Source organism: Hylobates moloch, unplaced genomic scaffold, assembly GCF_009828535.3.
Source record: "Hylobates moloch isolate HMO894 unplaced genomic scaffold, HMol_V3 SCAFFOLD_1, whole genome shotgun sequence".
Lineage (NCBI taxonomy): Eukaryota > Metazoa > Chordata > Mammalia > Primates > Hylobatidae > Hylobates > Hylobates moloch.
The window spans coordinates 126,375,277-126,401,837 of record NW_026652276.1 but is presented as its reverse complement, the minus strand read 5'-3'; positions in this window follow the sequence as shown (position 1 = coordinate 126,401,837).

Genomic DNA, 26,561 nt, shown 5'->3' with positions numbered 1-26,561 from the left:
AAAGGAAGACATATTCCAGTACTCAACACTGTCCCTGGATGAGTGGTGAACCCTATAGGTAAACAGCAGAGAAGGCTAATTTAAACTCTAAATTCTGAAAAGGCCCCAATCCAGGGGTAATTAATCTGAGGACCAAGGAAAGACTTGGGGGGCTATAGAGTCAAATGCAATATTATATAAATATGAGAATATGTGCATTTTTCTAAGGAGATGAATCATAATTCTCAAAGGATTCTATGACTTGCAAATCCATGAAATCCATATTTTTTAAAAGTCTAGGAGTACCTTGGGATAAGACAGAAACTTCCAAATATAACATTCATGTGAAGGTACCTGGTAGAACGTAAAATATAAACTGCAACCAGGTTAGAATAATGCCATAGTCACTAGCTTGGGAGGAAATAATGTGGGATGGGCTCTGAATGTGTGCCTTCCCCAGGAGAGAGCATGTTGGTCCCAGGTTAGAAGCCCAAAATGTATTCCTAACATGAAGGTTGACGTACAGTGGTTTTTCAAAATGAAGAAGTCAGTGAAACTATCTTTGGAAAACTGGGAGCTCAGAGGAAGAATGAAGAAATCTTTGAGAGCATTAGATTCATAGTAGGCAAGAGGGTTATTTTGTGTTCTGAACTATTTAACAAAAAGTCAGGAAACAACAGGTGCTGGAGAGGATGTGGAGAAATAGGAACACTTTTACACTGTTGGTGGAACTGTAAGCTAGTTCAACCATTGTGGAAGACAGTGTGGTGATTCCTCAAGGATCTAGAACTAGAAATACCATTTGACCCAGCCATCCCATTACTGGGTATATACCCAAAGGATTATAAATCAGGCTGCTGTAAAGGCACATGCACACATATGTATATTGCAGCACTATTCACAATAGCAAAGACTTGGAACCAACCCAAATGTCCATCAATGATAGACTGGATTAAGAAAATGTGGTACATATACACATGGAATACTATGCAGCCATAAAAAAGGATGAGTTCATGTCCTTTGTAGGGACGTGGATGAAGCTGGAAACCATCATTCTGAGCAAACTATCACAAGAACAAAAAACCAAACACCATATGTTCTCACTTATAGGTGGGAATTGAACAATGAGAACACTTGGACACAGGAAGGGGAACATCACACACTGGGGCCTGTTGTGGGGTAGGGGGAGGGGGAGGGAAAGCATTAGGAGATATACCCAATTTAAATGACGAGTTGACGGGTGCAGCACACCAACATGGCATATGTATACGTATGTAACAAACCTACACATTGTGCACATGTATGCTAGAACTTAAAGTATAATAATAAAAAAAAGGAATAAGGAGCTAATGATCCAGAAAATTCAAATATTGGTGTTTGAAATGAATTCTTAGACACCAAAAAGAGATGAGGCCCAGCTGAGGTCCATATCTACTTCCACTCCACTCTCTTGCTGTGTAGCTCCTTGTCTTTTCTCCAATTCCTCTGCTGAAACATATTCTCCTTTCAGCCAGAGTCTACCATATATCTATAACTTACTGCCCTCTGTGGGACCAGGCCACCCATCTCCTGACTTGCACAACTCTCTGATGGCTGCAAAGCACGTCATCTGCTCTCCTCCCTAACTCACAGCAATCTTCCTAGCTTCTGCCCAATATTTCCAGTTCTTTCTGTAAACAATCCTTAAACTTAGGTGTCACATAAGACCAGCTGAAGTTTCTACTTGGATTTCATTGCAAAAACTCTATTTATGTAAGACGGCATGTCTCTGTAGAGGAATTTCACATTTCATAAAGACTCAAGAAGGTCCCTTATTTTACCTGCACCATTCACTATCATTATATTTCCTTCTAAATAATTTTATTGCATTTAATATCATGAATGTTATTTCAGCTGTTGTAGTCAGAAGTAATTAGATATATATGAGACTTCTTTCTTCACTGTCCAGATGCTGCTACAATTATGTCAGTCATTTGTGTTTATGATGTCATCGTTTGTTACCATGGTAATAAATATGTAGTCACAAATGCCTCATTATCATTTCATTAGAGTGATGACATATTTATAGTATTCAGGAACAGCATATTACTTCTTAAATAATAGTGCTCCTATGTTGCACACAAATAGCCTTCTTCCTCACTGTACATTTTTCCCTGTGGTTTGCATCATTTCCTATACAGACTGCACACTGTTTACTTGTTTCATACGGAGGAAAAAAATGAAAGCTTGTTTAAAAGAGATAAGATAATACAAAGATGGTAAAACAAATGGACCTAAGAGAGAAGAAACATTTATAATGAGAAAAACTAATGTTTAATTACTACAAAAATTAAGCTGTGCAAAACTTCATGAATAAAAGGATTTATCAACATGCTTACTGAAAATATTAACATTAAAAGTGAGAATCAATAAAATATTTTAATAATCTAAAATTACCTTTTCTATTACCTGTCCTATTAATTTGCCATATTAGAGCATTATTAATTACATATATGTGCAGAGTAACTTGAAATTTTGGCACTCCAATGACTTAAAACAAGCATAAATTTCTATTTCATTTAAGACGTGAAGACTGATAAACAATTTCAGGTCATATATTTCAGATCAATCAATGAATATGGCTCTTTTCTCTTGTCACCACCATCCCCCTGCCTTTTTATGAATCCTATTCAGAAGTGAAACATTTATTCAGCTCAGGGAGATTCTCTCTGGAGGGGAAATAATTTTATCAGTAAGACTCCCTGGTGATCAGGCCGACTTGGACCTGCTGTTAATCAGGCTTTTTGACATGGTAGCTTGAATAGCACTTCCCATGATGCTTTGTGATTCCACCTCAACACTTTCCTTTTGAACTCACCATGACTCATAAGTGCCTTTTTCTGCCTTTGTGTGTCTGAAGTTATCCCACTATTAACTCTAATTGGAAAGGTGCCTTTTGTTCCCCTAGTGTAGTCATAAGCTAACCACTGAACTCTCTAGGTTGAAATTTCAGGGGTAGCAAAAACTTAATTTTTTTAATAAGTGAGGGGGATAAATGATGATAACTCTGATAACTTGACAGCTGTTAATAGGAAGTTACTGAAGAGGAGGGATGAGACAATTATATAAATTTGACTATGTAAAAATATTTTGGTTCAAATGTCCAGCATGAGATGAATCTGCATTCACTTTAGGATTCGACAATTCCCAAATAAAATGGAAGTCTCCCCTGAAGGAGGAGAAAAGTAAAAAACACAGCTGGGGAAGTAGGGCTTCCAAGAGGGTATTCGTATGAGAATCTGAGGAGCTTCCTGGCAAAGAACTGACCATGGGGAGAGAAAAGGGCTTGGAGGAAAGCCCTCTCACCATCAGTGAGAGGGGTGATTTGAGCACCAGTGGATAGTTATTTATCTGGCCTGAAAATGCCTTCTAGCCCAGTCCCCAGGGACTCATTCCTGGGCTGCACAGAATGTGCCTGTGAGCAAAACCAGAAAGAGCTGTTTGACTTGAATCTCTGGAAGATTTTGAGAGCATCCGGAAATTTTACTTGGGAACCTTGTAGCACAAAGTTCAAGGACATAGACTCAGCCACATTAGGGTTTTTGTGCCCTTTGGAGCTCCTGGCAGTACTTCCAAGCAGGTGGACACCAGTGCCCTAGACAGCAAACCTCAGTCACTAAAAAACAGACTTGCAGAAGCATCACCATGAGCTGGGACACCTGTCTTGCATCCAAAATCTAGCGCCCCTGGTGGACCTTGCCTGCTTCATAGGGATGAGAGACCCAAAGAATAGATCACAGAAAAACCAAAAGAAAATGGTGACTTCTCTGGGGTAGCTAAGAGGATACATCTGTGGGTACATCAAGGATATTCTCCAAATTATTAGGAACAGAGGGTCCATGTCTTATAGGGGCATATTAAAGTCCTACAACGTTAATTGTAGATAGAAGTGAGAGCTATAGAAATACACTACTCTCTATGTCATATGACCACCTGTTTGACCTACAGATTCTTGTGTGGTTTAGGAAAGTCTGATCACTATACCAGTGGTGAACAGTTTGAACAGTACCCACATTACCATAAGTCATAAAACTATATGTTTAGGTTTGCTTTCATCATTATCCTTGAAATCACAGTGTTCATTTAAAAATGAACAAATCAAATCATACTGACATTATCAGCTTCAGGAGTAAAAAAGTTTATTTTCGTTTTTATTGAATATAGTTTTTTTCTTATTTCAGGAACTGGATAACGTTACAAAGTACAAAGAGGGATGAAGATTGTTCATTGTTCACGTCATCCTGTATTTAAGTATACCTCCCTGTGGGAAAAGCCCTCCTTGAGGGGCCAGAACATCTAGAGTCTAGCCACAATTTTACCTTCTACCTTGTGACTTTCAGGTAAATCCTCACTTCTCTAAACTTGAGTTTTCCTATATTTAAAATTATATTAATAACATTCATTCCTACCTCTTTCAGAGAGGTATTGACAGGGATGATTTATGGAAAAATGTTTTGTAGCTGTAAAGCACATAGCAAAGTCAAGACACTGTAGCTATGATTTATGGTTTCATCTGGTTTCGAGTTTGACACACCTTCCAATAACTTTTTGATGACTGAAGTTCTCATTCCTCCTTCTTTTGCTCTTTTTCTACCTTTGATCTGGTCTTCACAGAGATGATTGTTCATTCAAGGCATATGTGATGAAGAAATCTAGGAGTTTACAGACTTTAAATGGGATTGACTTAATATGTGACCACATCAACAAATAATGCAGAAGCAATCCCACCCTTTCTACAGAGTTCCCTTTTCTGGCATAAATAAAAAGTTGAGATGAAAAAAAGTGGTAATGACTGCCTGATGAACTTTATCTGTGTTGCTCTCTTTTGAATTCTTGCTCCTTTTCATTCACTCCTTTTTTTTACCCCCTTTGTCTGTGCTCCCTGAAATGAAGACATGAAGCCAAAATTACAAGGTACCCAAAGTAAAATAAAATTGGATGAAAATGTACCCAGGGACACTGAAGAGAGAAATAGCTAAGAAAATACACATAAAGATAAAAAAGATGAGAGAGAAAATTACATAGAATATCCAACATATCCAACGTATATTTAATTTGCACATACTGACATGCCTGTCAAATCAGCCAGTTCCAAAGAAATAAGTACATAATGATATTCTAATTTTATATGTAAGAAAACAAATTCAGGGCAGAAAAGGGAATTCTCCATAGCCAAAGAGCACTGACAAGAACAGGTCAGTTCAGAGATTCCCTTGGGGTTAAGCAAATAATGGACGGATGAGGATATTGTGTGCAGAGTTATCTATGTGGAAATGAGGAAGAGAGAAACCAGTGTATGACTAGGACTCAAAGAACTTTGCCACAAACATGCAGCTGGACCATATAAAGACTTACACAGTTGAGATCTAAAAGACCACCTAATACGCAATTATCTTCTATCCACCAGTCACGGGGTGAGCATAAGAGTTTTTTGATCAATATTCTTGTGCAAGTTCTCCAACACTATCACAACTTGCTCATCAAAGACTCCATGGGCAGACTGCTCACATCAATACTTCCAACTTTTGACATGAAAAAATGACAACAGTGATGAAGATGATAATGCTGATGACCATAAAGTATTAATCATGTACCATGGGCCAGGCAATGTGTTAAGTGTTAGCCCCCTTAGACAGAAAATAAAACTCAGGCTGGGACTTAGATCTAATAAAATATTTACCTTGCTGATCTGATTACAAAGCTCACTGTGCTGTAACATCTGCAGATTTCTTGACTCTTCCATAGATCAATTAGCTGTTTCTGCCTGAGCAGTGGGGTCATACAGAACCTACATGGCGACTTATACTTCAGGATACATCTATGGCCACTACCTTGCAGAGATGGCTATGAGAATGACAAAACCAAGATTCCAAGCCATGCAGTTGCCTTCATTTCTTGGGGTGGCTAACCTGCTTGTTCAGAGATCTTCATCACCTCCCTCTGCTTGCACTCAAGCCTGATGCTTGACTTACTCTTGTGACTGATCCTACACCGAGATTCTGCAACTTCCACATTTAGAAAAAGTTTTATCCCCCAAAATCTAAGTTCTAACAAAGTCAAATATTGTAGGTTGTCACTTACGAATAGGAGGTAATCAACGGGTACACACGGACATAGAGAATGGAAAAACAGACAGTGGAGATGCCAGAAGGTGGGAAAGTGGGAGGAAAGTGAGGGCTGAAAAATTACCTATTGGATACAATGTCCACTATTCAAGTAATAGATATGCTAAAGGCCCAGTCACATGGCCTAATAACTGCAAGGAAGGCTGGGAAACTAAGTCATCTTTTCTGTACTCAAGAAGGAGTAATGGATGGGTGAGCATCTTCCAGTCTCTGCCTGTAAATCATATAATCTTCTAGCCATTTAAATTCTAGATCAAACCTTGCTAATACCACACATACGTTTACGCAGGCAATTCTGTAACCTCTACATTCAAATTATATTGAGAATATAACTGCTTATCACCACCTCTGCTGGTTCCACAAGGGTCTCAGCCTCCATCATCTCTTGCCTTGATGAGTGCAAGAGATTCCCTACTGGGTTCCTTCCTTCTACCCCTGCCCAGTTTGTCTTTTCTCAAAATCAGCCAGAGTGATCACGCTGATTGTGGGTCAAGTTATGGTCTGCCCCCTTTCATGTAGAGTGAAATGTTCTTCAGAGCCAACTTCTTCCCATGGCCCGCAAGGCCCTTTGCCATCTGCTCCCCATGATCTCTGACCTCATTGCCTGTTCTTCTCCCCCTTTTTGCTCCTCAAATACCCCATCATGCTTCCACCTTAGGTCCTTTGCACCAGCTGTTTCTTCCTCCTGAAATGCCTTTCTGCCAGATATCACCATGGCTCATTTTCCCTCCTCCTTCAAGTCTGCACTCAACTGTCATTCTCTCAGTGAGGACTTCCTGGCCAAGTCGTGCTCCCCACACCCTGGCACTTCCCATTCCCATTTTCCCAGTCTTTTTGCAGGGGAGGGGATGTTCAGTGTGCTTATCCCCTTTCAACATCGTGTATAACTTCTGTTTCATTTTTTTCTTATCTGACCCACCATATTAATTAGATATTAATTAGAATAGAAGCTCATGAGAGCAAGGAATTTTGTCTATTTGGTTCACAAGACCCTACAACAGTTGCCTGGTATGTTATACTGTTATATTGTCAAATAAATGGGTGAATGGATCCTGGCACCCAACAGACCTAGTGCTAAATCCCAGAATGCTCATCACTACTTCTACTAGAAGATGTAGGAGAGGTAAATACATCTCCTTCCTTGATATCCAAGAATTCCCAATTTAGGTATGTCAATTAGGCCTTTACCATGGCTTTCACTAAAATTCATCAGTCACCTATGTTCGTCACTTGGCTACGTTCATTTTGTAGTTTTCTGTATGTTTTCCTTTTTATCCCTTCTGTTTTTGACACTACCAGTAGAGCATACTTAAATGTTAAGATGTTTAAGGCAAGGATATGACTCTCAATTTTGTCAGTACATCAAGTAACTTAATAAAATTAATTGGGTACTATTGTTGCTGATTTTTTACATAAACATTTTAGCAATTTATCTTAGGTTTTATATCCACGCAGTTTCTCTTCTATATAGAGAACCAGACCAACCAAAGAAAAGGGGTGAGCTGAGGAAACGAACATTCTCCCACCACACAAGACTCCCCATCAATAAGTCCTGGAACTCCTTGGGGGCAGCTGCACTAAGCTGTCAGAACTTAGTAAATGAGCCTCCTGTCATTAGAAAGAAAGTCTGAGAAGCAGACCAGAGAGTTTAGGGACATTTTTCTCTTCCCTCCCAAGAGGCTGGGCTGCTGGTGTCTGGACGCAAGCTGAGCATTACAGTCATTGTTTTAAATAAAGGGCCTCTTTGATCTGATTTAAAAACACAAACAGAAGGGCCTTTGCCCAATGTGAATTTGACATGTGTCCTTTGATCCTGTAAATAATCAAATTTGAACACACTGTGTCTTATAACCACAATTGCAAAGTGTGGAATGAGGCGAGTTTTTGTTATAAAAAGACAATTTGCATGTATTAAGCAATATTTTCCAACAATACATTCTTGTTTCCAAGATTCTTTGCATGTTCCTTCATCAGCAAAAATACTACTTATTTCTTTTTCCTACCCTTCCCCATAATTCTTAACAATAAAGGGAGGTCTATTTAAAGAGCTCATTTTCCACAGATAGGCGGAAAAATAGTGTTTTCAAAGAAACCCAAGCCAAAGTTGTTCAGATTCTTTCAATCTGGGATTCTGGAGAGCTTGACTTTTTAGGGTAGAACAATTCTTTAAGGGTTTCACCGTGCAGTCCAGAGGTTAGCACTGTCTGGATATCATCAAGTGTGTGAAACACTAGGCCCAGAAAGGAAAAGACTCAGCAGGAAGTAGGAAAACGTTTACTTTCAATGCGACTTTCTTGGGTCTTTTGGCCTCTGGATTTCTAAGCCCCAAAGCCCAAGAGAGGTTATAACCCTGAGCCCAAGCTTCCTGGAGCATCAAAGTCATTTCTGAACTTACAGGGTGAAATGTATTTAAAGCCATTCCCCAGAGGGAGTTGCAAAAGTTGGAGGTTGTTTCACTGTCAGGGTCAATTTATATTCGAACGAGTGCAGGAGATGGGGTCTTTGCCCAGGGGACTTCCTAGGAAAAACAGAATTGACCTATTTTTAAGGCGAATGAATTCCAGAACTCAGTCCTTGTGACCCACTCCCCACCCACATCCGTTCTCCATTCTTCCAGTGGAGGAGAAAACTTTCTGCAAATCACTTCTGCTAATAACAATTGTCACCCTTAGTACAAGGAACTGCCAGGATCCCTGGATCCCTAACCCTCATCATTAACTCTGACCAGGCAAAGACCTTCACTGCATTCCAAAGCCAAATTTAAATCTCAAATGCAATTGTGCATGGGACATTAATGGCTAACATAGAAATGTTAGCTCCTATTATTCCCATTTTATAGTATTAACTTTTAAAATGTTTATGTCTGTCTAAAATTATTATTAATATGGAATAACCCCTTGACATACTTGAATGGAGGACATTGCAACCTGGGTATTGTTTGTTTGTTTTGTTTTGTTTTGCACCAGAAGTTCTGAAACTCACAGAAATAGACTTCCCTATAGAGGCTGCTTAGGAAGCCTTTTACAAAATGTGTACCTTGACAGTCCAGGAAATAAGGAACCAAGACTCACACGTATTGCCACTGAAAGCCAGATCACAATTACAGAAAGTATTGTTCTAAATAACCAAGAAGTGGCTGTGAATCAGAGAAACAAGTCAGAACTGTATCAGCCTGTTCAAGTGTATGCACACAGAAGACTTTAAGAAGTAGATGTCTCAATTCTAGATACCATTTTAGAATAAAAACATCATCTTACTACCTTCAGTATGTGACATTTTCTTTCATATCCAAGGTAAGATAGCGTGTGACTATATTTCCCAAAAGATAAGAGCATGTGACAATATTTCCTCCATATGAAAAAGTGTTGAGAAAGAAGTTTACGCTCTGTTTTTTCAATAGCCACCAAAATTTGAAACCAATACAAGGAATATCTCTAGAAGAGAAGGTAAATTACTATGTTTTTCCAAAAATATTCTTCACGTTCCTGTTAAATCATAGGGATTCAAGATCAGATCTGTGTTCCTAAGAATTAACTTCTATTCTTCTGAAGAAATACAATGGCCATCTCTAATCACTCCTGAATCTATGGTAAGTCATCTTAGAGCTGCTATAGAGACATTTTCCCAAGGGTTTCCTGTATACATAATAGTAAGTAGAATGCCTTTTTTTTTTCTTGAGACAGGGTCTCATTTTGTCACCCGGGCTGGAGTGTAGTGGCCCCATCTTGGCTCACTGCAACCTCTGCCTCCCAGGTTCAAGCGATTCTCCTGCCTCAGCCTCCCAAGTAGCTGGGATGACAGGCATGCACCACTATGCCTAGCTAATTTTTTTTTTTTTTTTTTGTATTTTTAGTAGAGGCGGGGTTTCGCCATGTTGGCCAGGCTGGTCTCGAACTCCTGACCTCAGGTTATCCGCCCACCTCAACTTCCCAAAGTGCTGGGATTACAGGCAGGAGCCACCGTACCCAACCTAGAATGCCCTTATTATCCTTCATATAGAAACCAGTAATATAAAACATGTAAAATTCATGAGGGATTACCTAGAACCTAATTTTGTTTTATAAATGTGGCTTAAACCTGAAATTATCCTTAGAAATCTATCCATTTGGCTCAAGGATTGATTTCATCTGGAAATAAATCACTATGACAAATAGTCATTTATCCCTTAGAGTGAATAAGTTTATCACGTCATTTTCTTAAACTTTGGAGAGAAAAAAAAAAAGCAAGAGAGAACTTTCTGAGTGAGAGAAAAATCCCACAGGGGAGAATATGAATTGTAACTAGAATGACCTGGGACAAACTTGGCCTCTGCACGAGTCTGAGGTTGGTTTGAATCATAGGAAAAATCATAATCTTCATTTGCTTCTTTTTTTAAACTGAATTATCATGCTATTATTTTGTCAATAGAGCAGGAACATGCATATGCAGCTTGTGGCTCAAATACAGGCTGGTTGACCCCAGGTTAAGGGCTGCTTGAGATTCTTAGCAAAATAATTTCTTACCTAATTAGCTGGCACACGTGAACTAATTAGGGCCTTACTCCTTGCCAGTAGGAAACTTGAGAAGTTTGGACTCACCATGGAAAATCTGATTTCACTTGCAAGGGTTGAGACACCTGCAATGAATGGGGAGAAGAGGAGGATTTATTCAAGTCAAAAGAGAAGGCTGGTGTGCCCTGCTTCCGTTACATCATTCATTAAGATGCTGTGGGGGAAGAATTCACAGGTCACGTGCACAGCATGATGGAATGGAATAAGTGACCAGACAGTGAATTAATTGGTGCACGTGTGCTTGGCCATAGTTTTAAATATTTATGGAGGGTTTAGACATCAAGGTAAGGCAAATGATTGCAGTCACATGGCTAAGCCATAGAATCACTGAAGTAATTAGCACAGCTGCTGTGTTATATCAAGGACTTTTGGGAATGGAAGGGCTCTGAGCTTTTCACGAGTAAAGAATTATGGACAGGACATCAAGCTACATACTGTAGAGTTAAGGTATTTGGTCAAAGAAAATCCAGATCTGCCTTCTAATTCTGCCAGTTTCTGTATGACATTGGGGAGGTTAACTGATCCAATGTCAATTTCATCTGGTTAACTTAAGGTTCCACTGAGCCAACGAATGAGAATATATTTATTTTTTCTTTGTTTTTACTACTTGCGTTATTGTTTTTATAAAACTTATGTATGCTTGTTATATACATTTTGAGCAATAAAAACAAAAAGAAAAGTGACAGGCCAGGCACGGTGGCTCATGCCTGTAATCCCAGCACTTTGGGAGGCCAAGGTGGGTGGATCACAAGGTCAGGAGATCGAGCCATCCTGGCTAACACAGTGAAACTCCATCTCTACTAAAAATACCAAAAAAAAAATTTAGCTGGGCACGGTGGAGGGCGCCTGTAGTCCCAGCTACTCGGGAGGCTGAGGCAGGAGAATGGCGTGAACCCAGGAGGTGGAGCTTGCAGTGAGCCGAGATTGCGCCACTGCACTCCATCCTGGGCGACAGAGCGAGACTCTGTCTCAAAAAACAGAAAACAAACAAACAAAAAGAAAAGTGACAAACCACCCAAAGTTCTACCATACAGAAATAATCTGTGTTAAAATTTGGTGAATATCTTTCTAGATATCTCTCAAGAATGGATGGACGAATGGATGGATGGATGGATACATAAGTGGATGGATGGTTAAATGGATGGCCAGATCACATGCTATTTTTATGTGTATGTAATTTTTAATTTAATTTCCTCAAATTTAACAGAAAAAGGAAACTAAAATGACACTAAAGGAATTGCTGAACTTCAAATTTTTGAAAATGAAATGTATCAAATTAATCTGTATACTTTAAAGAATTATGTGGATATCCATGAAAGGATAAGGTTAAGAAATTTTAAACTCCCTGTGGGGCTTCCCAGATCACATTCCTCTCATCTCTATTACTTTTGCAGTAATCATTCCCTTGCTTTATTTAGTAGTTTTACTATATATGAAAGTATTCATAAACAATATTTGTTTAGGTTTGCCTGATTTAAATATTATATACAAAGAATCATACTATGTGCATTAGTTTGTTGTTTGCTTTTACTCAACATTATATATATATATAAGATTCCTCTATGTTTATATGAATAATTGTAGTGTGTTCATATTTGGTGTTGTACATTATTTTACTATGTGAACATAGTACAGTTTATTTATCCATCCCACTGACAATAACCATTCACCTTCCATGGGCATTTTAAGTAGTCTCTGGCATATGTGTGCAAGTGCCCAGGGTGTACACTGTAGGACCAAATTGCTGGTTTGTTCACTATGCAAACATTCTACTCTTCTAAATAACACTAACTTCTTTCCCAAAGTGGTTAGACAAATATTCACTCCCATTTGCAATAGAAAAGGGTTCCCATTGTTTCCCAGCTTCACCAGCACTTGGTATTGTTGACCTTTTAAGTTTATTACAACCAGTATATATAATACTGTTTCTGTGGTTTTAATTTCTACTTGCCTGATTACTAATGATGTGGAGTTTTGTGTCATATACTTATTGGTCATATGTTTCCTGTTTTGTCAAATCTATTGCCTATTTTTCTGTCAGGTTTTGGTATTTCTTTCTTATGGCTTTATAAGAGCTATAGATAGATGATTGATAGATAATGATATCTAAATATATATATTAGATGTTAGTTTTGCCAGTTATTAATCTGTCTCTTATTTTCAAATCTATCTTTCTATATTTTGCTCTGTGATTCCAGAGCTATAGTTTAGCTATTACTATGTAACAAATTACCCCCCAAAATTTAGCAGTTTAGAGCAAGGGATGTCTATTTTCTCCCACTGTCTGTGAGCCGAGAATCCAGGCAGGGCTTAGCTGCACCCCCTGCCTCACAGTCTCTCACAAGCTACAATCAATGTGTCAGCTCAGGGCCTATGGTCTCATCTGAAGATCCAACTGGGGAAGGATCACTTTGAAGTTCAGCCAGTTATATATGACAGTAAGCATTCAGTATCTCCCAGGCCATTATTCCACTACAGATCTCAGGTCCTTAGTGGCTAAAGGCTAGAAACCACTCTCGGTTACTTGATATATGGGCTTCTATCTCATGGAAGCTGCCTTCATCAAAGCATGAAAGCCAAGAAGACAACAGAGAGAGTACACCAGCAAGATGAGTCATTGTTTTTAATAAACTAAAGACAGAAATGATAGCCTTTACTTTGCCATTTGCCCTGAGAATACTCACTGGTGGTGCTTGTGGCTACAGCATTTGCCGAGAGATAACTTTGCCATAAAATATCTCATTTTTATTATTATTATTGCAACACTCTAGTATATTGGAAACAAAGGAATCATTCTATTTATAGCATTCTGTTTTTAGTAGTAGTATTTACATTTACAAAATATAGTAATTCTTGATCATTGAAAATGTCAAATTCTAAAAAACGTAGCATTCCTATGTGTGATATTAACATCATTCTCTATCAGTTGTTGGCTCAAGGTCCATTTGATAAATCCGGCTTTTCTGAAATAGATGATTCTGATGATTCAGATAATCCTGATGTTAGTTCTGTTCAGAAATAACTCCAATAACAGTTTTTATGTTTTATTTTCACATTGAAAATCAGTCAGATTTGCTTCAGCCTCAAATAGCACGTTTATGTAAAATTAAATGAGCACTGGCAGCAAGCTGAACTTTTTTCTCCTAAATGGGAAAAGGGTTAACTTTTGCCATATTCTAGCAAATCTTTAGGTCCAAACTACACTCAGAGGAGAGGATTGCACAAGGGCATGAATGCCAGTATACAACGACCTTTGGGAGCCATATAGGAAGCTGCTTACTTCAGGCCGGGAATCCACATTCCTCCACGGGAATCACATTCCTGTTAAAGGCCATCAATATGGGGCTCTATAGGGTTTAGGAAGGCAGGAGAAAGGAGAAGGATTTTACTCCTTCTTATTGCCCTCTGTTCCTATTTGTATCAATGCAGCAATGGCTCTTCATCTTGGAAGCAGCACCTGGATTCAGAAGCAGTTGATTTGAGTCTCCGGATTTTTATACTCCCTGAACCAGTCTCCTCAGACCACCTCAGAGCTCAGTGAGCAGACCAGCAGGGCAGCGTCCACTCACTGAGGCCTGAGCTCTAGCTCCATGTGGCCCTTCCTGCAAGCATTAGCCTGAGAGCACCCTTCTTCAGAGGTCTGACATTCAGCTTCTCTGGGCCCTCCTGCCAGCTCCTAGTTGCAAAATTCTACCACTTCCCTGGGCCCCCATGTCCTAAGAATGGGAGCTGCTTCCCGCAGTTATTACCTCTATGTCATCTTGGGGTTTCCTTTTCCACTTCTCAGTCCCTCCATACTGGTTTAACCAGTTCTCTACATTAAATAATTTCTGGTAAAATAATGAATTTCTGATTGATGCACTGATATCTGGTGAAATCTGGTTTCTGATTGATGCACTGATATCTTGTCCCAGTTTGAGGAATTTGAAACAGAACTACAAGTGTCCTTCTCCCTCAGATTCACAATTTAGCGGGAAAATAATAGAAAACCACAAACGTATAATACAGACAGAAATTTATTGGCGCCATAAAAAAAGGTACAAAGAAAGAACTTTCCTTGTTTACGAACTTAAGGAAAAACGTTCTTCTGGCTATGAGAATCAGACATTCTTCAAAGACAAGGGGACAATTTTAGCTAGATCTTAAAGGGTGGTTTGTCCTTAAAAGGAAGAACAGACATCCTGAGAGGAGGAAGCAGCAAGAGAAAGACAAAAAAAAAGACATAAAATAAGGAAACAATATTAGAAAACCAAGTATAGAGGGAAACACACACACACACATACACACACACACACACAGTGTAGGTGTCTACACTAGCACTACTAATAAAAATGTACGGTTAGTCACAAATGAAAGCCACAAAAGTAGTTTTAAATTATCTAGCAGACAAATGTAAAAAAAAAAAGTAAAAAAGAAACAGATAAAATGCTACAACTTTTCATTCAATTCAATATATCTAAAATATCACTTCAATAAGTAATCAGTATAATAGTATATTAGTATTTTACTAGCAAAATACTTGACATTCTTTCTCTTATATTAAGTCCTCAAAGTCTGGTGCATATTTTACATTTGCAGCACATCTCAGTTTAGAAATACTGCAGTTTAAGTGTTAAATAACTGCATGTGGCTCTTGGCTACCATATTGGACAACTATGGAGGGAACTACTGGAGATTTCTGAGCAAGAAACCAATGTAGTCAGAGAAGCACTTTTGGAATTTTAATACAGAAAGACTGTTTATTAAATGGGCAGACATTTGTTGAGCACCTGATAAAATAACAACAGCAAGAGAGCTACAATTTACTGAGTGAAAAACTATGCTTAATGGTAAATGAAAAACTTTAAAATATTTTTTAAAGAGAGAAAGTAGATGTTCTGCTCTAGCAACGTCTTCAGATATTTTTTAAACATTATTTGAATTTTATAAATACAGTGAGGCTTATGACATTTCTCAAGATAATTAAACATAAAATTTTGGGTTTTCTAAAAAGTATTCTCCTTAGAAAATCCAAGGATATAAATCTGCATTTTGGATTTATGCTTCCTGAATATTTTAGGATCCGCCTATCTTCTTCCTAATCCTCTCCCCTAGAGACCTTTAATATGGGTGATTACTGACATTCCTACTAAAATGATAAAAATACAGGAAATGTCATTTTAATGACTGTGGGTTTCAGCCTTTCCAAGTTACATGATTTAAATGAGAATTATTTACAAGTAGAGTGTGTTCTCCCCTAGGAATTATTTTGAGTCACCTGGATTTATGAGGTTTGTCTGTTTTCCATTCCATTTTATAAATGTTAAGCTAGCTATTAAGACAGGAAACACATATTGGTAATGCACGGAGTGGGAGCAGAACCACGCTCTTTCCATGACCAACAATGCTGATATTTTTTATTTTACTTAAATCTTAGGGAATCAGTCACAAAACTCTGTATTTTATCTTTTAATATTTTATAAAATATTTCTTGTTCCCCTACAAAAAGAATAATTTCATAATTTTTATCAAATCCTTTTTGGAATCAAGACAAGTGTAAACAATTGCCAAAATTCCATAAATACTAACAGAGTTGCCCCCATACTTTCAGCTTATATCAGGGGATTCTGTAAATGCTTCTTCCTTGTTTGGGGTCAGGTCACACGGGATTGTAATAAAGCAATGGAATCTGGGTTCTGAGCACAACTCCTCTAACACGGGCTTTGCTAAATAACTCTAGACTTGGCCTTGATTGTTGGCAGCATGGAGGAGGAGAAGATGAAAAGGGAAGTGAAAATAATTTTTTAATTCCGAAGTATTTATTTAATAAGATATGTGAGGTGTTCGTTAATATCATGTCTCCTTTTATAAGCATGTTACAACCTAGTTGGGAGCTAAGTCGTATTTACATGGGGAGTGAGGCTGCAGGAGGGAGATCTATTTTGGAAAGGGACTTTATTGATAGGAGCTTGAACTAATGCCTGTGGAAGAGGAGAGAAATCAGATTAAAGATAGCTAGTTTTGATGAAATTCAGCAATTGATGTGATGCTAACAGAGAGCGTGGCTTCAAGGATGGCTTCTCTCTGGGTTTTCTCACTTTGACAACTGTGTACCTGGTTGTGCCATTCTCCTAGAGCTATCTATGGAGTGGAAGTGACTTTGGAGTCTACGGATGGAGAGAGAATTGCCCATGGACATGATAAATTCAACTTCCTGTAGGTGAAGATGCCCATGGGACACACAAGAGGAGATTTCCACAGCCAACTGGATATATGTGCCTAAAACTCAGGAGATGCACCTGAGTAGAAAATACGTATTTCAGCATTAAGAGGTAATTAAAGGCGTGAAAGTGGATGAGCACTCCTGGGAGGTGAACGGAGAGAGAGAGGAAGTGCAGCAAGGACAGAACACTGGGGAAACCAACATTTAAGGGAAGGGAAGATGTAGTAGGCCATTCTTATGCTGCTAATAAAGACATACCCAAGGCTGGGTAATTTATAAAGGACAGAGGTTGAATTGACTCACAGTGCAGCCTGGTTTGGGAGGCCTCATGAAACTTACAATCATGGTGGAAGGGGAAACCAACACATCCTTCTTCACATGGTGGCAGGCAGAAGAATGAGAACCGAGCGAAGGGGGAAGCCCCTTATAAAACCACCAGATCTCATGATAACTCACTCACTATTATGAGAATAGTATGGGGGAAACCGCCCCCATGATTCAATTACCTCCCACCACGTTGCTCCCACCACACTTGGGGATTATAGGAACTACAATTCAAGATGAGATTTGGGTGGGGGCACAGCCAAACCATGTCAGAAGAGAAATACAGCTCACAAAGGATCCAGCGACTGTGAATGCCTGCCACTTCCCTGCCCCCACCCACATCCAAGTAGTTCACTTGCAGCTGTGCTGGAGAGTTCCAGTGGGCTGACAGCCTCCCACTTCTCTGCTTCACTGCCTGAGGGCTTTCTCTGGTGCCAGGGAACTTCCTCTGCAAGTGCAGGGATATCCTGCAAATTCAGGTGGAAAAATAATCCAGCTTCCCATCCTTGGTGGGACAATTCTGAGATGTGTTCTGCAGGGCTCATCAGAGATCCCATGGAAAAGGAGCCTCCCCTCACTAACCTGTTCACAATCATACCCTTCCTTTTTTTTTTTTTTTTCTCCTTCCCATTTCACATTTCACATTTCCTCGCTTGTGCTTTCTGGGATTATTTTCCAAATAAATTACTTACATTCCCTATCCCACCCCCCAAAAATATTACCCATATCAAAAAATTGCCCTCCCATCTTGGAAGGAAAAACCAAACTAAGAGAAAAGGAAAGACCAGATAGGGAAACCAATACAGTCTGATGTCCTGTACGGTAGAGGAAGAGGAAGAGGAAGGATAGAGTTTCATGAAGAAATTGACCAACAGTGAAATATAGTGCATGGATGTGGAGCCAGATAAGGACTGAAAATATTTCTCTGAATTTAACAGCTAGAAGGTGACTTTGACAAGAGCATTTTCAGCAAAATTGCAGGAGTGGAAGGAAAATTTGGGGTGCCGTTATGTGATTGTGAGAAAGAGGAAGCAGTAATGAAGGAAGAAGAAACAGTGGGGAGGTGTGTTAAGTGGTTTGAGATGGTGTGGACGAAGTGTGCCAAAGAGAAAAGGGCATAGAGATGGAGCCAGTAAAGGAGCATGGACAGTTACTAGAATAGAAAAGGGAAGAGAGAAAGAATAGGATCCAAAGTGGAGATTATTCATCCTGGACCTAACTCATTCACAAAAACCAGACCAGATGATAAATGTACAATGAGAAACGTTACAGTGAGTAAGAAATAGAGAAAGTTTCAAACATGACTTCTATTTTCTCTGTAAAGTAGGAGATCAGTCATCAGTCAATATCCACAGTAGAGATATTGCTGTATCTAGGTTATTCCCTAGCCTTCAGGATCACTCTGGGGGAGGGCAGGGTTAGCGTTGGATGGCAGGCAATCGATGCATTAGAAGAGAGAAGAGGAGCCGAAAGGGATACAGTATAGAGGCAAGAGCAGAGTGTGAGGTACAATGTTGAGTACTATCTCTCTCCTGACCTTTTACTTCCCCACCGTAGAAGCGAGCAGGTGAACCTTCTTGAAAAACAAGCAGGGACAGCAACATACTTGGGAAATATGATCAAGACAAGGGTTTGCATTGTAAGAAGAGTCATCAGTGAGGGAACGTGTTTTCTCTTGGAACAGGGGTGACAGCGGGCATCATGGAAAATTTGAAGGAAAGGAGGTAATGAAAGGGGGTCTGGAGCATGAGGGGTTCTCCATGACCAGCGGGCTTTGGGGGCAGAGGCCAAGGAAAACAGGATTTAGCATCTGCAGGATTCCCTGGAGTCATAGTTCCAAATGGAACTCGGGATGAGGGAAACTCAATTTTGATTAGTTTGGGTGGTTTTGTGAAATGATAGTTATAGCAGACTGGCCTTTTGCCCCGGGTTCAAATTAGAATAAGCTATTTTAGTCTCCAGAAAAATCCTATCGCAGATGTGCAAGTGAAGACACTGGTAAGTTCTCCAAGACTTTGTGGAGGAAGCATCACAAGCTAGCTCTGGAAGGAAGGATGAACAGAAGATAATTTTGGATGAATGGCTTGAGCAAAAGCATGAAGGAGAGAAAGAACAAAGCACACTGGGACTGTAGGGACCAGACATTACATTGTGGGTGCAAGATCCTGCCATGCTTGGCCCTCGAGAGATTCTCATTTTTCTCTAGGATCACTGGAGATGTCTGGCATGGATGAGATGATTTTCTCAGAGCTGTCTATGCACAAGGCTGCTCAGGGCTGTCCAGGAAGTCCTGGAAATGGGAGGATAAAAGGGAGATCGTTCCTCTGCTGGCTTCACCTCCGAAGACTGATGGGCCCAGCGTGGCTGAGCAGGGGCCCCACTGCCTGCCTGGGACATGGCCATATCCCCAGCAGCGATTCCTAATGGCTTTAACAAGTCTTGGCTTTTTCTCAAAGCAGAAGAACACCAGTGTGAACTAGTTTGAACCAGTGAAAGGGAATGATGTGGAGGAGAACTTAGGAAAGTTTTCTCTTTCCATCTGCCCCAGAGACAGCATTGCCGGTATCTTCACTTGTAAAATAAAAGAGAAATCCCTTTGGGAATTATTGTTATTTATACTCATTTCAACCAAAAATATAAAGGAAAGTTCTGACATCATTTCAGTATTTAGTACAAAAGCTTGAATAAAAATAGTTTTTAGAAATTTTTCATAAATTCCTCTTCATTTCTTGAATAGTTAATTGGTTTTCTTGTGAGAGAACATATAAGGCACTGAGCTTTAGTTCATTACATATCATCCTTCAACTAGGTTCACTTGGAATACAGGAAAACATTTTTAGGAGTTTTCCTATATTGTCAAACCTGTGTTATAGGCACCTATTCAATTTTCCTCAGTAACTCAGGAGTGTGTGAGTCTGTGTGTGTTTTAACAATTAGAGAAAAATACATGTAAAGAATGTTTATCATACAATCTAATGATAAATCTCTTCCTGGGGACCTAAATCAGATAACTAATAAGATAGGAATGTCACAATGCATTTGTGGCCCCTGGCTGGATCCCTGCTCTGAATAAGGGCTGATTGTGCTGACGATAGTGATTTATGTATCATTCATGGTTTGTTAAATCAGATTATATGTAGGAAAGCAAGGTAATAAATAAAGAACATGTGAGTAAATTGAAGCGAAATCAAGTAAAGATTTGAGAAAACTATCTACGTAATTCTTTCCTTAAAACTCATTTTTGATGAAAAGGGAATTTGTGAAATCGATCTACACTGATGAGATTACTTCCAATGAAATTGCTGGGGCACTGTTTTAAGTGCTCCTTATGAAAAACCTAACCCCATGAATATAAAAGTAGCACTGTATTTTAATTTAAAGTGGACTATGTGGACAAGGAATCTGAAATGTGGATTCTTGTTAGCTATGCCAGTGATCATTTTGCATGGCCTTGCATGCCCCAATCTGTATAAAAGAGACAATGATGCCCATCTTGGCTTCCCTACAGGGTTAGTGTTCTAAGAAATAAACGAGATCTCTTTTAACTTCTGAAGCATTCTGCAAATGTAAGAGATTCTTATTATTTGACTGTTCTTTGGAATTGCACTTTTTCTTAACATTTGTAGCAAAAGGAGCTACACATGAACTGAAAGAAAGGTGCTACACACGAACCAAAAGATAAAACTGCAGCTCCCCTAAGTATCTGGGTTTCTCCGCTTGGCTACCTTTCACCACTTCTGCAGTTAAATATAGAAGAATAGACTCCAGTGCAGAAGGTGGAGGCAAATAGTTAAGCTTCTCTTCCAACTTCATCAGGATTCTTGGCTTTCTTCTTCATACCAGTAGTTTGAATTATTAGGTAGCAGACATGCTGTCAAAAGACTGGATAATTATCTGTCATTTTCCATGTCTGAAGGCAGCCTTCCACCTCTGCAGCTAGATGGATAATCTGTGCTTGCATTCCAAAATTTATTATATTTGGATTTTATGTGGGTGTGCATGATCCCTCGAGGGAGAAACCTCAAGCAACCTCTTTTCCTCACCACCTCCATCCAACCCACACCTCACACACACAGACAGCCCCACACATACCACTCACACCCACACACACAATCACACACATATCCCACCATACCACACACAAATACACACAATCACACACACACAATCCCACCCATAACCCCCCACACACACACAATCACACACAGAGCCCCAACAAACCACACACACACACAGTCACACACGCACTCTAAAACAGGGCTTTATGGACCAACAACTGACCAAAAAACTTTGGATATTTGCTGATTAATCCCTTCACAATACATATATGTTTATATTCTCATTTTCTCATCATTTCTCCACCCAATCAATGTTCAGTCACATGCAGTCAGGGGAAAAACAAAACCCTAAATATTGATGGAGTTTTTTCTTAAGCTACCATTGCTCTTTGCAAAAGGTTGTCTCATTCCATATAAAACATGATGGTAACAGCTTTAGGGTTGAAGATGTTCATTAAAAAGCTCTTCGCTAAAGGCAAAAATCAAAATGCTGATTCAGTCAAGAATGTGATGTGTTTTTCCACCTGTAGAAAGGGATCTACAACAATTGATCTCTGTCCCTAGCCCAGTTCTCTTTGGCATCATCAGCACGCATTTTTAAGTCACCTTGTAAGGATTAGAGGAAAACAAACTCCTTCACTCTTTCTTAGATTCTATCCAGACAATAGTAATCATGAAGAACGATCATGTATTTACTCAGAACACATAATTAAATTACTCTCTCCATGCACATATTTAATAAAGATGTGAGCATCTTTATTAAATGCTCACAGTGTGTCAGACCCTGAGAAGATAAAGATGAAACACACAGTCATCTCTGCTCTCAGAGACACACATGAGTAGACTGTGAGCAGAATGAGTGCTGACTCACAGCAAAGAATAGAAGGCTCTCTGCCTCTGAGCACAGGAAGAGGGCCTGGAGAAGGGAATCCTTAAGGGAGGAACAGAAACTTTCCTGCAGACACAAGAACTACAGATCTTGCATGAAGGCACGCAAGAGCATGGGGAATTTGAGGATTAGTGAGGAGCTCTGCGTGGCTTAAGACTCCACCACCTGGAGGCAGGCAGGAGTCAGATCACAAAGACAATGCATACTGTACAAGGGCTCTGGCACTTCACCCTTGAGGTCGGTGATTCTCAGAATGTGGTTCCCAGGCTAGCAGCATCAGCATCCCCTGGGATCTTGAAGGAAATGCAAATTCTAGTGCCCCATCCCAGGCCTATTGAGTCAGAAACTCTAAGGTGGGGCTCAGCCATCTATGTTTTAACAACCTCAGATTCCACTGCAATAAGTTTGAGGACCATCAAGTTCTCAACTCTGACTACACATTAGAGCCACCTGGAAAGATTTTAAACAGTGTGAATTCCCATATTTCACCTTGGAAAACCAATGATTAAATGACTAGAATAGGCTACTTCATGGGTGCCCAGCCTGTACAGTTGCACAGGGTCCCAGGCTCAGAAGGGCCCACACTTGGTTTCATGCTCTGCAAAATCACCATTTTAAAATTCTTAATAATTTTTGAACAAGTGGCCCTGCATTTCCATTATGTACTCATCCCTACAAATTATGTAGCACGCCCTGGGCTGGGCTTTCAGTGTATCTTAAGTGTATCCTCAAGGTTTCTCAGGTGATTCTAACGGTGGTCAGTGCTGAGAACTGCCAGGTTAGGAAATGTAGAAAAAATGTAATTGAACTTCAATACAGGATTTTTAAAAATTTCAAGATGGCCTGAGTCAAGATGGACAAATATTGAGTGAATCAAGTTGTAATGATGTTGATTAAAAACTGATTGATAAGAAATTTTAAAGTTCACAGACATAGACTGGTAACAACCTGACAGAGTCCTCCTGGGCAAATTACCAATCTCCTTCCTGTTCAATAGAAACATTCACTGAGATTTGGATAAAAACATTAAAGTAATGCACATATATTTACAGATGACAAGATCCAATACTTTAGCTGACAGAATCAAAATACGACTGCCATCAGTGGGATGCGGGAGCTGGCTGGCTCCAGCTCAGAAGAGCAGATTGTGCTCATCTCTGCCCAACCTCATCCCCAGTGGCATCACAATGTAGTTTGACATCAGCCATAACATTAGGATTTACAACACAGAAATTGACAAGCACTGAACAGAATCAGTTGTTAAACATTTACCAGCACACCACTGATTACCACCACTACTTCTTTAATACTTTAATTCACATTATGTCATTATACATGTTGCGTTTTGCAGAGAAGAAAACCAAGTGATCTTCCTAAGGCCCATAAGAGGCTGAATATCAACACTAACATTGTCTCCAAACTTTAGTGATTTTTCCACAGTGTGTCCTATCAGTGAATAAATCAGAATATGAAAGGCCTTTAACAGAATCAAATATAATCCAAATTCAACAAGATAAAAATATGATACACAAAAAGGTTCTTGATTTGGAATCCATGAAACAATGGCACAAGTATGGGGTGAAAAAATGGGCTTAAATATAGACTTATAAAAGGAGATTAGAGGTATTCTTTGAAAATACACTCTGAATTGATCAGTGTGATGCCCATTCCTGACTTGGCTTTAAACTTGACTGACTTACTCATGAATCCATCATGACCAAGGGGCCACATATCACCTGGCCACCAAGAGTGGCTCCTTGTGTAATCACCTGTCCTCACCTCTTCACATTGAGCCAGCTTGGCCCTTGTTCTATATCCTCCTTGGTGGGCTCACCCTTTTGGCTTTAAAGCAGTCTCTTCTGAGTAAACATTCAGTCAATTCAAAGCTCAGGCTCATAACAGGAATGATGTCCTCCAATGGGGTTCCCCTCTACCTTCTCCTTCCAAGTGTCTCAGAGCAGCAGGGGAATGAAGTCTGAGCTTTATGCTCTCCTTTGGGCCAGCTGCAGCCTCCCAATTCCCCAAATTGCTAGTCTTTTTTAACAGATGCCCACCATCGGGTCTGGTCTTTGAAGGTGTCTGCACCTCCGACCATGACCTTCATGACTACAGTTCCCTCGCTCTGCTTCCTCGGCCTGATCCTTCTTGTCCATAGTCCTATCAGCTCTTCTGCCCTCCCGCTGCCCATACAGGACCTGCAAAACATCTGCATTCCTAACATTATATACTCTGGCTGTGAGTAACAAGAAAACTGTCATATCATTAGTCATCAGGGAAATGAACATTAAAATCACAGTGTGATTCCACTGCACATCTATTAGAATAGCTAAAATTAAAAGGACACCATACCAAGTGTTGGTGGGTGTGTAGATTAACTGGAACTCTCCTACACTGCTGGTGGGAATATAAAACTGTCACTCCAAATACGACCCCGCCTTTCCACTGCTGGGTATTTACTGAAGAGAAAGGATAGCGTATGTCCCTGCAAAGACTTCCACAGAGAGTGATGTCTCTTCAAAACTGCCTGGGGCTGAAAGATCAGATGTGGCATCCTGAGAAGCAAGTAGACCTGGGGTCATTTTAATAGGATCTTTTCCAACAGGAAACATGTCACAGGGCAGGGGGACAAAAGAGAATCCTGGTGGGAAGATCATGGGGGTACAGTCAGAAAGTCACAGGGGAAATCATCAGTTTTTAACAGTATTCAGGCCCTGTGTGCAGGAAGACAGTTCACTCTCACTCTCCAGACAGTAACTTCTTTTCTGCAAGTAGCTGGCAGAAAGGAGAATGTTTAACTTTAAATCAAGTTCAGAAGTTTTGAAATACACACAAGACTGTATAGTCTATAATCAAATGGAAAGTCCGAAGACCTATTACCTAGGACATAACAGAGAAGTCATGGGTCCTACCACAGGATGGGAAAAACCTTGAGATACAAAAATCAAAATGCACTTTGGTCATATCCTTAGAATACTACTTATTTAATTAAATTGTTATGCTTAAAAATGCCTTACAATATAGGGAAGGCTTGAATAAATCACAATGTGTCCATATGAAAAACTGGTGAAGATAATTATGTAATTTTAAAAATTATTTTGAAAACAATAGAGTAGTCTAAAAAATGATGCTATATGAAAAAAAGTTCTCAAAACTTTATTTCACAGTGTGATATCATATATTGAAAATATGCATATTTATAGTATTTAAAATTATCAGGTCAGATGAATTTGTCCAGTATGAGCAAAAGTTCAGTGTACTGAAATAAAATTACGGAGAATATTAACATGTAGAATGAATGCCAAGCTGCTCCGTAGAGTTGTGTAGGTTGTACACTGCATGTTTATGGGAACCAGTCATATCACTCTAGGTGAAGGGCATACCCCAGAAGTTGTGTAGCACACAACCTGTGTGATTGTATATGGCAATTGGGTAAAGAGAAAGTACTTGTATAAGGCTAAGAAAGACTAGTATTAGAGATAGGAAGAGAAGTGGGAAAGAATGTGACACAGAAGCCGCGGGAGCAGAATATTTCTCTAGGAGGGAGCAAGAAACTATGTCCGAAAACTCTGAAGAGATCTAATAGTTTAATACCCCATAAGACTATCTGACTGAAATGCGTCTCCATCTGTAGGTAAAATTGCCATATTTAACCTATAAAAATATATTATTTCAAATGTTGCATGAAACACAGGTGCCAAAAAGTTATTCATTGTTGATTTCACATTCAAATTTCACTGGGTGCCTTGTATTTTATCTGGCAAACTTACCTGTAGAGGTGGTGACTCAGGGAATGGTAATCTATTGGAGGGAAACAGTTTTTTAGCCAAAGCTTTTAAATTATTTCTGTCATTGCTCTTTTCACTCATTACCTCTTTTGGAGACAAGATTTTCTTCTGTGTTATAGCCTGCTACCACTCTTCCTCTTGGAGCCTGTCCCAGCAGCGTCCTGGTCCATCTTCCCCAGGAAGCATTTTTGGATGCTGTGTCAAACAACCTTCAGTGTGTTTTGATTGGGAAAATCCATAGACAGTAACACTTTTAAAGTAAATTAAAAACTACACATTAACAAGTGCTGCATGGGCAAAGCCAGAGCAAGAGGGCTAAAGTGTGAGCATCAGGAAGAATCACCTCTTTCTGGTTGTTCCTGATGAGCCTTCAGCCTGGCCTTGCTGCCTCCATTCCCACTGCAGCGTCTTCCTCCCACTGCCAGAGAAAGCCCTGAAGGACACGCACTCCAGTGACTTCTCCTTGGTCTCAGTAAAATTAAAGCTCTCGCCGCGGGGTGGGAGGCCATATGTGATGGGCCCTTTCCCACCCTCTAGACTGCTGGCAGCTCCCCAAAGGTCCAGGCAGGTGCCCGCCCTGTGGCCTTTGCACTTCCCCTTGCCCTGGACC